Source organism: Ascaphus truei, chromosome 21 (assembly GCF_040206685.1).
Source record: "Ascaphus truei isolate aAscTru1 chromosome 21, aAscTru1.hap1, whole genome shotgun sequence".
Classification (NCBI taxonomy): Eukaryota; Metazoa; Chordata; class Amphibia; order Anura; family Ascaphidae; genus Ascaphus; species Ascaphus truei.
Genome location: NC_134503.1, coordinates 1890450 through 1903100, shown reverse-complemented (window position 1 = coordinate 1903100; position 12651 = coordinate 1890450). Strand labels below are relative to the sequence as shown.

At 49.0% G+C, this 12651-nt stretch overlaps 1 protein-coding gene across 1 annotated transcript in view; it reads right to left on the bottom strand.

The window, feature by feature from the left end:
• The window catches only part of L1CAM (L1 cell adhesion molecule), a 118339-nt gene extending 107383 nt beyond the window's left edge, over positions 1-10956 (bottom strand). Inside the window, exon 1 of the mRNA XM_075579514.1 lies at positions 10730-10956. The gene's annotated coding sequence lies outside the window, so the exon portion shown is untranslated. The remainder of the gene's footprint in view (positions 1-10729) is intronic.
• Positions 10957-12651: the final 1695 nt, after the last annotated feature.

The window sequence follows — 12651 nt, the reverse complement described above, 5'->3', positions numbered from 1 at the left end:
AGGGAAGAGAGATAACAGAAGAAAAGAAAATAGGAGAAGAATGAAGAGAGAGAGAGATAGTCGAGTTAAATAAAGAATGAAAAGAAACAGAAAAAGAAAGGAAGATTACGGATATACAAAGCAGGGAGGGTATCTTTGGCTTCAATTGCAGTTAATGCTGTATCGGGGTGCTACACCCCACATTAGCGCTTAGTAAATCAGAGAGAGCAGGAGAGAGAAAGCACGCAGTGATCCATAAAAGATGCACATTTATTAGAATGCAGATTGTATGATGAACTCGTTCTTTATTAGTCTTATTAGTACCAGTCATTCTCTATCATCTCTGATCTCTCCATAAAGACTCTCCCCCCCTCCCTCCCCCTCCCCCTCCCCCCCCCCCCGTGTCCTCGATGTGTACGAGAGACCTGTCGCTGTCACCTTCCAGGAAGTGCGCTCATCTCTCATCACACATACAAGTCACGCTCGCCATCTGAATATCTGCCCATTTACCTCCTTATCTCACCGTGCCCATGGAACAGAGAGACGGGCAGGTCACCTGAGATAAAGCCACACCGCCACCCTAATGCGATTCCCAGTGACTCAGCGACTGGCCTTTTCTGAAGGGCGAATAGAGACGAATCTGGCTTCCTTGCTCACATTGTAGCCCATGTGTGAGAGCGAAGGGGTTTACCATATTACCAAAGAGGAATTAACCCTTTCCAGACTGCTAGAAACCACCCAGCATCACATTCCTAGTGTGCCTATATTAATAATTCTAATATTGTTGGGTTTTTTTACATAGCACTGGCAGTGTACGCAGCGCAGGACATAGAATTACAGATTACAATCTCTTCAGCTCTCTCCTTCTGGGCCCCCAGGCCCTCGCATGCTCCCATCTGCTCCTGAAATTGCTCGAAAACAAGCCCTGTATCTCCAGAGCAGGAGGCTGCTGCATCTCACCCCTCCTTTCCAGCCTCTCCCTCTCTTGTATGCCCCTCTGTTACATCAATAGCATGAACACAGCCCGGCCCTTCTTGGAAGGCCAAGCAGGGACGCTCGAGTTGGTTGAACTCCGTATATTTTTCGTTTGAAGACACCACCAGTTACAGTCTTGTGTTCAGGAGCAAAACTGTTCCCCCAACACTGGAAAGATGTCCAGGATGCTTAATGATAATGAGTATCTTTATACTCGTGGACCCTTTAAAATATATATTTTAGTTCAATGAGCAGATCATTGCCAGGTCTGCTGTGTTTATTGGGGGTATTACCAGAGATGTACCCCCTCTGTCTAATTGAATCTTGTGTCTTCCCCTGCATAACATTCTCTGTGTACCTATTAAGAAGCTTCTACCCTTAGGGTTGGGAGTGACAGAGGGGACCACACATTGAAAATGGTGGGGGAGCATCTTGAAGTTACATCGTTTCTCAACGAGTCAGAGATGCTGGCAGTGTACAGACATCCTTGTTATAATGATATCGTTCATCATGTTTCATTTCCTCCAAATTAGCGGACTTCATGCACACAGAGGAATAACTGAAGTTCGGGTCCGTAGACGATATATCTGGTTTCATTGCTGAGAGCCGCCGCTGATTATCTGGAGAATGCAGCCGCCTAATTGTAGCTTAAACTTTAAAAACAAATACGCCACAATTTCCATTCCAGGCGAGCATTACGGATTGTTCTTGTAGCTTCAGCAGGAGGAGATTCAGCAAAGCGTTCTCAGGGAAGAGGATTACTCTTCAAATGGACCCTCATCATCATCATACAATATTTACTCAGAATTAACTCTTTACTGCCAGAAAGGCCTGCAGTGCATGTAAGGAGAACGGAACCCCATCACAAATGGGGTTAGTATAGGGGGGGGGGGGGGCAATTCAGTCCTCAAGAGCCAACAGGTCCGGTTTTAAGGATATCCCTGTTTCTACAGCACAGGTGGCTAATCAAAATGACTGAGCCACTGATGCGGCCACTGAAGCCGGGATACCTTTAATACAGGCTATATCTTCTATTGTTAAGTATCAGACAGAAAGGAGCAAATAGTAGATAAAAAGGAGTTATATATCAACATTTTTGGTGCAAACCTGGTGCTATTCTGGGTTGAAAGTTGGACTGAATTTATCCAAATTAAAAAAAATAAAAAAATAAACTGTTTTCAGTGAGATTTTCCCTTGATAAATCTGATGTTATTTACTATCTCTCCAACTAATGGAAACCCAAAAAGGTGTACCCCCCCTCCCCCCCTCAAGCAATCTCTCTAATTACTGTAAGCCCCCAAAGTGCCCGCTCACCTTGCGACCCGCCGGGAGACTCAGATTGATTTGAATGGGGTTTTTCATTTGCTTCTGTGCTTATTGATTAAGTCCCAAGTCTCAATGTCACTGAAAGAGGGTCAGCTTCATTAGGAGTGAGTCTCAACTTTAGTTTGAAAACTCATTGGAATACTCTCACTCTTTTGGAGTGAATGTCACTCATTAGGAATACGTACCACTCAACTTAAAGGCTATCACTCGTTAAGAAATATCATTCAGTGGAAGGCTCTCTCATAGAAGTATCACTCAGTGGCAAGCTCTCACTCATAAGGAGGAAGTATCACTCCGTGGCAAGCTCACTCATAGAAGTATCACTCAGTGGCAAGCTCTCACTCATAAGGAGGAAGTATCACTCCGTGGCAAGCTCACTCATAGAAGTATCACTCAGTGGCAAGCTCTCACTCATAAGGAGGAAGTATCACTCCGTGGCAAGCTCACTCATAGAAGTATCACTCAGTGGCAAGCTCTCACTCATAAGGAGGAAGTATCACTCCGTGGAAGGCTCTCACTCATAAGGAGGAAGTATCACTCATTGGAAGGCACTCACAAGGAAGAAGTATCACTCAGTGGCAAGCTCTCACTCAGGAGGAAGTATCACTCAGTGGAAGGCACTCACGTATCACTCAGTCGAAGGCTTTCTCTCGCTCATAAGTATCACTCAATGGAAGGCACTCGGGAGGAAGTATCACTCTGTGAAAGGCTCTCACTCAGGAAGTATCACTCCGTGAAAAGGTCTCACTCAGGAAATATCACTTAGTGGAAGGCTCCCACTCAGGAGGAAGTTTCACTCAGTGGAAGGCTCTCTCTCACTCAGAAGTAACACTCAGTGGAAGGCTCTCAGGAAGTATCACTCAGTGGAAGGCTCTCACTCAGGAGGAAGTATCACTCAGTGGAAGGCTCTCTCTCAGGAAGTATCACTCAGTGGAAGGCTCTCACTCAGGAGGAAGTATCACTCCGTGGAAGGCTCTCACTCAGAAGGAAGTATCAATATGTGGAAGGCTCTCACTCAGGAAGTATCACTCAGTGGAAGGCTCTCACTCAGGAAGTATCACTCAGTGGAAGGTACTCACTCAGGAAGTATCACTCAGTGGAAGGTACTCACTCAGGAGGAAGTATCACTCAGTGGAAGGCACTCACTCAGGAGGAAGTATCACTATGTGGAAGGCTCTCACTAAGGAAGTATCACTCCATGGAAGGCTCTCACTCAGGAGGAAGTATCACTATTTGGAAGGCTCTCACTCAGGAAGTATCACTCAGTGGAAGGCTCTCACTCAGGAGGAAGTATCACTCCGTGGAAGGCACTCAATCAGGAGGAAGTATCACTCCATGGAAGGCACTCAGGAGGAAGTATCACTCAGTGGAAGGCACTCAGGAGGAAGGAAGTACCACTCTGTGGAAGGCACTCACTCAGGAAGTATCACTCCGTAGAAGGCTCTCACTCAGGAGGAAGTATCACTCAGTGGAAGGCACTCACTCAGGAGGAAGTATCACTCAGTGGAAGGCACTCACTCAGGAGGAAGTACCACTCCGTGGAAGGCACTCACTCAGGAGGAAGTATCACTCAGTGGAAGGCACTCACTCAGGAAGTATCACTCCGTAGAAGGCACTCACTCAGGAAGTATCACTCAGTGGGAGGCACTCACTCAGGAGGAAGTATCACTCAGTGGAAGGCTTTCACTCAGGAAGTATCACTCCGTAGAAGGCTCTCACTCAGGAGGAAGTATCACTCAGTGGACGGCACTCACTCAGGAGGAAGTATCACTCAGTGGAAGGCAGTCACCACTTTACAAATCACTAAACTTCCCTCAACGGAAAAAAGTCGAATACTCTCCCAAACTCCCTGGGATCTAATAACATTTCGCTCCTTGAACTAAAAAAACATTCCATTAAAATGTCCTTGTTTGCAATGTGCATATATATATATATTCCCCCCTACACCTCACTCGTTTCCATCCTTAACGCTCCATGGCCTTACTACCAAGCTAACCTCTTCCAAGCAGCATGCACGCCCGTTACCAAAGCGTGCCCACCAGCAGCCATTAAATGCCAGGCTATGTACCCCCGAACTGCGAGACCTGGGCCAGGCGTAAGAAAGGCGCACTTTGCTTGGCTGCGCTTTTAATCCCCGCAAATCAATACAAGTCGGAGAGTATAATGAGGATCTCGTTGCTGCGCAACACACTGTTGCTCCAGCTCCTGCCTCCGGCTTCCTGTACATTGCACTCCGGGCAGTGGATACCTTCCGTAAACCCACTGATTGATTCCTGCTGTCATTTTACAATAGGGAACATGATTGGATTTATACTAAAGCAATTTAAAGCCACTTCTCTCACTTACCTGGCACCTCCTTCCAACTCCCCTATCCTCGTGCCGACTCCACCAAAGCACACCGGTTCGGTTAGTCAGATAGGTCTACGGCGCCTACGTACCAAGCCAAGGTATCACGGTGTGTATTCTGTAGGCTTGTTACATGGGGACAGTGAGCAAGACAAAGGAGCGGTTCCCCCAATTTGTAACGTAGGTTGCAAGCAGAGGGGCTCCCCATTCATTTGAGCTCTGGGGAACCCCTGAAATCCTTGCCATGAAGGGTGCCGTCGGCTCCTTCTCTGGTAAGTAGCTCGGAAACCAGGGGGTCCCGGAGCAGAAGTAACAGCGGTTCAGCCGCAGAGACCCCCTGCTTCCGACCCCGGCCAATAAAAGGTACGCATTCAACGTAGAAAGCACCTACAGGGACACACACTGCATGTATCCTTTTATTTATTACAAACAGTGTGCGCACCGTGTATTGTGCGTCCTGTACGACTGTCTCACAACACACAACACAGGAATCCGTTGCCACACTTGCACTGTAATTGTGTACATATCACAACATTCCCACTGACATCTCCTGACACTGCACATGTGCAGAATCCCACGTTCATTGCTAGCATCTTGTAGGAACTCTCCCCCTGCACTGTATGTTTCCACTCTCCTTTCCCGGTTAGATTGTAAGCTCCTGGGAGCAGGGACACCCGTACCTATGGGCCATGGTGTGCTCATGTGGTGTTTCATCATGGACTGGTTTCCCAGCCCTTTGTACTGTGCTGCAGAATATGTTTGTGTGTTATAATAATACAAAAATTCATAATAACAGCATACTGTAGCACAGGGAAGAAGACTCATGTATTTCTATTTAATGCCCTCCGTTATCTCACCCCCCCCCCCCCGTGCGAGGGGATTCGGAGACATCACATAGAAGCTACAGACGGGCTCTTTATCTGGGGACCCGCAAAAGGGCCTCAATGTGGCCCCTAGACGTTCAGCCCCTGCTAATTTCATGCTATTTACCTGGGCAGATAAGTGCAGTTTCTCGCAGTGACGCGCGCTTGTCAGATAAGGTGATGTAACTATATATGGTACCGGTGTTATACAGTACATGCTAGCAAGATGTATAAATATAGTAATGTTTAAGTCTTTAAACGTATCTAAAAATGACATCACAATAACCTTGTGGCCCCTCTACCCCTAAACGCTTCCTGATCCGGCTCCTTGGAGAATCAGGTCTGCAGTATTACTATAGAAAAGGAGAATAGGCGGACAGCGGGGGAACCCAAGGGTCCCTCATTGCCATCAACAGGGTCGGACTGGCCCACGGGGGGACATCCCAGGTGGCCCCAGCATCTAATGTGCCCTGTCAGCCCCCCAGTGCAGAGGGAGTGAGGTGCCCACGGATGCTGCCCGCCGGAGGTCCCTACCTTCTTCTGTGCCCTGTTACCGTCTGCCCCAGAGCCGCTCCCTCTGCTTTCGGAGGAGTTCCTGCTGCTTCCCATGGATGTCCCGCTCCCTCCCTCCCACCAGCCACCGCCCCTCGGATCCTCTGAGATGTGTAATGATCACAGAACTCTGTCAGCCGCCTCTCCCCTGGGACCCAGCACAGACAGCACCTCTAATTCTGCCCATCGGTGCCCAATCCCTCCCTCCCACCTGAGCTCCGACTGTGAACTGTCACCTCCCAACAGCGACCCATCGCGCTGAAGGAAACGCTCAGTGTGGAGACCCCAATATTTAGCACATGTAATTAGGTACAATACCTCCTACACAGCCTCCGTACCCGCACAGTCCCGTGTGCACAGGTCACCAATAAAATCTGTGTATTTAGGGATTTATTTGTATATCTTGACACACACACACACACACACACAACCACACACACACACACACACACACACACACACACAACCACACAGAGACAGAGACACTGATCATTATCAGATCAGTTATCAGTCTCCCAGCTGCTTTAGACCGCGTCTGTGTTCGGCGAGACCAAGCATGGTGCGAGCGGGGCGCACAATCAATTATATGTGCCTCTATGAGGCTGTCTTTAGAACGCGCTGCCGCCGGTCAGAGCTCAAAAGCGCGCGAAATATGAGGAGACAAAATGAACTGATTTTGAGTGCGGCGGTCGGGACAGATGAGCGGTTCCGTGACGTCATGGTCACGCCCCCCGAGACGCTTCCCCGTTGCGTCTACCGAGGCCACAGATCACTGCAGGTAAAAGTGCGCGTCACGCACACGGTAGCGCGCGCTCTCACTCCATGCACGAGGCCCCAGGCAGTGGCCAGGCAGGGAACGGGCGCGCTGGCGCACGTGCGCTGTGCCTTGCTCGGCTGGCCGATTTGTGGCCGGCTAGGCGCGCGCTCGCCTGGGGGTGCGGCCACAACATCACGGACCGGTTCCGTCCTCATTGGGCGAACCGCTGACGTGACGCGCGTGCGAGCGGCCACACACAATGCGTTTCATCGTGAGCTCGCCCGCCCGCTCAGCGCCACCCTGGACGAGGCCTTAATCAGCGTCAGCCTCTCACAGGAATCCGCATACACGGTACCGCTGGTTTTACCAGATCCAGGTACGGTTAGAGGGTATGTTAGTGGTAAGATTGCTTTTAAAGTGGGTGAACCCAGTTTGAATCTCAGCGTCAACTCTACTTGTGACCTTGGGCGAGTCACCTTAGCGCTTCAGGCCGCAAAATTAGATTGTGAGCTCTTTGGGACAGGGAATGCAACACGCAAAGTGCAGAGTACACCCCAGCCCCGTATAAGCAAATATTATTGTCCCACTCACTGTACAGTGAGAAATACAGTCGTACAGCTGTGTTGGTGCGCAATAGTACCAAGTACCACCTCATTTAAAATCTTTATTCACAATGAAAGTACAATCTGATTTTTTTGTTGTTTTGGCTCTTTCCCCTTATATGATCCACGTATTAATGTCTAGCAAGGTGTGCCCCCGCCCTTGCCCCCGGAGTCCCCTGTCCTGCAGCACACGGGCACCGTGGTACCCCCACTGCTTAGTGACAGGACACAGGCGGGGTTACAACCCCACCCACTGCTCAAGGACACGCTCAAGTTTTAATTCATCAATATTCTAGAGAGCACCGTCCTGCGCCATAAACCTCCAATCACACCCACATCTTATTATACAAGGGACAGGGCGTGGTCGAGTGCTGTCTTTGAAGTGGGAGTCTTTGACCCTCAAATCCTGCTATCAGCTCTTGGTGACATCATTGGGCGAGTCACTTCAGCTTTTCATGCCTTAATTAGGGCAGAAATTGGGGGTTGAAGAGGTTTGCCCCCACTACAAGGCTCGCGGGGAACTGTGCACAGTACTGATTTTTAATGGCACGCAAACATTTTTGGCCGAGATTCATCCGTCCGACGCTGTGTGGTCAGGGCTGGACTTGCTGGCATGTCAGTTATGCCAAGTCAATCCGCGGAGATCTGCGGCCTCCTGCGCCCGTCCCATCAGGGATTTAATAACTTGCTGGCAGACGCACACGGGGAGGAACCGCAAAGATTGTCCAGACGCCACAACACGTTCCCAGTCGTTCCGGCTATAGTGCCCACAAACCCCCGCTCTGCCCACTGACCGCTTCCACTAACCGGCGGATTTCCTCACCGCCTCAGAGAAGACGCGGCTTTTACAAGGAAGATTTACAGTGAAAATCAAAGTCGGTTACCACGGTACCATTAGCGGGAGGCTGGGGACATGTCACCGGCGGTCACTTTGGATATACTGCCCCACCAATAAACGTCGCAGCTGCCCTGTGCTATTTGCTCATCATAATAAAACGTTGACACTGGCTCCCAACCGCTACCTATATAACTCATACAATGCTTTTTTATCTTTTATGTTTGTGAGTTCATTTTATGAGTCTTCTATTGGGAATTAAACCATATTTTGCACAGTAATGCACTAGGATTGGGCGCTTTTTTCTTTTCTTTTATATATATATATATATATATATATATATATATATGCTTCCAATATTTAATGTATCTAAGTCTGTAGAAATCAGAGACTCCAAATACAGCTGACCAGCACCTAGCGACCCCGCGCTGATTCCTCGTCCCAGATGTTTCACATTCGGAGGGCGTGCGGCTGCTATGCGATGAGGATATGGTGGCCTGACTGGCAGTGACAGGGTTAATGCACTCGTTCCTTTGCAAATGCATTAACAGTGAATGTCGGAGTTATTCTACCATATTATTTAGTAGTTACGCTGGCGGCTAAAAGACCCCCATTTTCTAATAATAATAATAATAGCATAACATTATTACACAATAGTTCCCGACTCTCAGCCATGATTTAGTATGTTTCTACCGCACATATTTCAGCTCTCAGCCAGCATCAAATACCAAGCGGATGTTGCAATCGGATTACAAAACAGATCTTTGTAACAGGAACAATCTTACAGGGTCTTTGGCCCCACCCATCTCCCCACTCCCTGAAACTGGCTCTTCTCATCTCCATGGTAACAAGCCATCTCAAGTCACACTCATCGGGAGTGAGTCTCACTCATTGGAAGGCAGTCTGATTAATTGGAAGCCAGTCTCACTCACTAGAAGCCAGTCTTCGTTATTAGAAGGCAATTTAACTTAATTAATTACAACCTCACTCACTGGAACCCAGTCTTACTCATTGGAAGCCAGTTTTACTCATTGGAATCCAACCTCACTCATTGGAAGCCAGTCTTACTCATTGGAATCCAACCTCACTCATTGGAAGCCAGTCTTACTCATTGGAATCCAACCTCAGTCATTGGAAGCCAGTCTTACTCATTGGAATCCAACCTCACTCATTGGAAGCCAGTCTTACTCATTGGAATCCAACCTCACTCATTGGAAGCCAGTCTTACTCACTGGAATTCAACCTCACTCATTGGAATCCAACCTCACTCATTGGAAGTCAGTCTCACTCACTGGAAGCCAGGGTTTGTTATTGCAAAGCAATTTCACTTATTTAATTACAACCTCGCCCATTGGAATCCAACCTCACTCATTGGAAGCCAGTCTTACTCATTGGAATCCAACCTCGCCCATTGGAAGCCAGTCTCACTCAATCAAGCACAACCTCGCTCCACATTTATCCATGGAGATGTCTTTTTGAACCCTCCAATCGGACTCTCTAGTTCCTCAAACCATGACAGACATGCAAAAAAAAGGAGAATATCAACACCCATGATGTCAATTCTCTGCCCCCCATAAGATGCGTGGTACAGTATAAGGGGCAAGTTAGGGGAGTCGGAGAAGCCTTTAGCTGATAAAGCCATTTTATTTATTATTAGTCTATGAATTCCTCAAAAATAATGAAATTCAGTGAAAATCAGAATTTGACATGGGTATTATATGAACCCTTGAGGGGCTCATGCCCTGCAGTATATGGCTGTACAGTTCAGAGCAATACGCTGCATGTCTCTCCAGCCCTGAAGTGGTTAAGGGGTGAATAGGGGCTGATATATATATATATTTATTTATTTTTTATTTTTTTTGTACGGCCCACCGATAGAAATGAATCGGCCCATCCCCCTCCCATAGTCTGGGGATCTGCTGACGTCACGAAATGCTTCCTTCACCATTTTGAGATAATATGGGTTTTTCTTATTCCAGATAGAAAATTGTATAAATAAGCAAATGGGGCAAAGTGTCCGTATGGTATTAATACAGCAATTAACTGGGACCAACAGCAAGTGCCAGCGCCGATTACACCTTAATTATACAGAATAAAGCCCTGCTAACAATTAACTGCATTCGGGCACCCGTGTATATATATATATATATGTATATATATAATACTATTACATATATTTTATGCGCGATATACAATTTACCAATCATTCCATACATCTCTTTAATTGTAATGTACATTTTAATGTCACACTTTCCCCCTTACCCCAGACATTGATAACCCCGTGTTTAACACATCGCTGGCACCTCCCGCCCCTTGCGCCTCCTTTCTGGGGAAACGTCCCACGGAGACAGGAGAATGGGATAATAAGCCAGACAATAAAACATGCCTCTCCGCTCAGATAACATGTCCTGCCCGTGCAAGCGTGTGCTATCCGTACCATTTCCCCTGTGCATATTATGCCCCTAGCAAGCATGGGGTATGGGCTCCAGCCTACCTGCTATACACAGGAACAATAGGGTGTTTCTGCTGTCCGTGCTGTCAGTGCGGTGCTGGCTGCTCTGTGTGTGCTGCCTGCGCTTCTGGATACAGGAGAGAAGGATTGCAGCTGTGTGAGAGAGGCACAAAACCACACAGTGATATCATCAGCTGAGCCCAGGATCTGGGCTGCTGCTGCTGCTCCTCCTCTCCCTGATGCTGCAGGTCACTGACTGGGGATCTGTGCACAAATCACTCACATCCTACTCACACACACACACACACACACACACAACCACAACCACACACACACAACAGCTGGCAGAACTGATCTGATCTGATACCTGCCAAGATATGGGTACAGGCATTTGGGAAAGAGAGAGGGAGATTAGCCATTTAATGGTTGAGTATTCAATACATTTGTCTAATGACTCGATCCATTATTTAGCGTGTGCTGGGGATGGTAGAAAGTCTGTTTTGATGGTTCGGAAAAAAGCTGTTTGTGTGTCTGATTTTGTGCATAATTTATAGTTCTGATAATGCAGCTTCCATCAATCTCCGACTTCCTCTGTAACAGCAAGAATTCTTTATTCCCTTACACCGATGGACCCAGAGCTGGGCACAAGGTAACGCCAGTGCATGTGTCCCCAAGAGCTTACAGTCACATTTCTAATGGGACAGAGACATATCACTTTGCTTCAAGTATCAAAGATGGCATTGGACCCCATTCCACACGAAACACCAGCTCCTTAACCACTAGACCACGCCCCGCCTAGATAGAGGCTTAGGGGTAATGATTTGATAGCCTCTGTTTGGATGGGAAGTTTGGAGTAAATCTGGGGTGTAGAACGAGGCGGTATGTTACCCCCACATTTATAGCCTTTGAACGGGTCACTTTCTGCCACCCCTCCCTTTGCATGAGCTGCGAACACCTGCGCCCATCTTTAATTGGCCCACTGAGTTGGCACTGGAGATACGATCTTCCAGCACTTTTGGGACATAATGGTTACCAGCGTCCGCATTGCCAGTGTGACCGCGAGTCAGGTTATGTCGCTGTGACATGCGGCTTCCTGATTGGCTGGCTTAGTTGCCCATATCTCCCGGGTGTAAGAGGGGTGGGGAGCGCGCTCCTCTCTATGAAACCTCTCAGATACCGGGAGAGTGTTGAGCCTCTAATAACGAGGAGTACGCACCCCTCCAGAAAGGAGGCTCAATTTACAGCAGGGTTACCAAAAACTTTTATTTGGACATAGGTTAGTGCCGGCACAACGAGGCTGTCCTGTGCCGGCACGAGGCTGTCCTGTGCCGGCACAACGAGGCTGTCCTGTGCCGGCAGAACGAGGCTGTCCTGTGCCGGCACAACGAGGCTGTCCTGTGCCGGCACAACGAGGCTGTCCAGTGCCGGCACAACGAGGCTGTCCTGTGCCGGCACAACGAGGCTGTCCTGTGCCGGCACAACGAGGCTGTCCTGTGCCGGCACAACGAGGCTGTCCTGTGCCGGCACAACGAGACTGTCCTGTGCCGGCACAACGAGGCTCTCCTGTGCCGGCACAACGAGGCTGTCCTGTGCCGGCACAACGATGCTGTCCTGTGCCGGCACAACGAGGATGTCCTGTGCCGGCACAACGAGGCTGTCCTGTGCCGGCACAACGAGGCTGACCTGTGCCGGCACAACGAGGCTGTCCTGTGCCGGCACAACGAGGCTGTCCTGTGCCGGCACAACGAGGCTGCCCTGTGCCGGCACAACGAGGATGACCTGTGCCGGCACAACGAGGCTGACCTGGGCCGGCACAACGAGGCTGTCCTGTGCCGGCACAACGAGGCTGTCCTGTGCCGGCACAACGAGGCTGTCCTGTGCCGGCACAACGAGGCTGTCCTGTGCCGGCACAACGAGGCTGTCCTGAGCCGGCACAACGAGGCTGTCCTGTGCCGGCACAACGA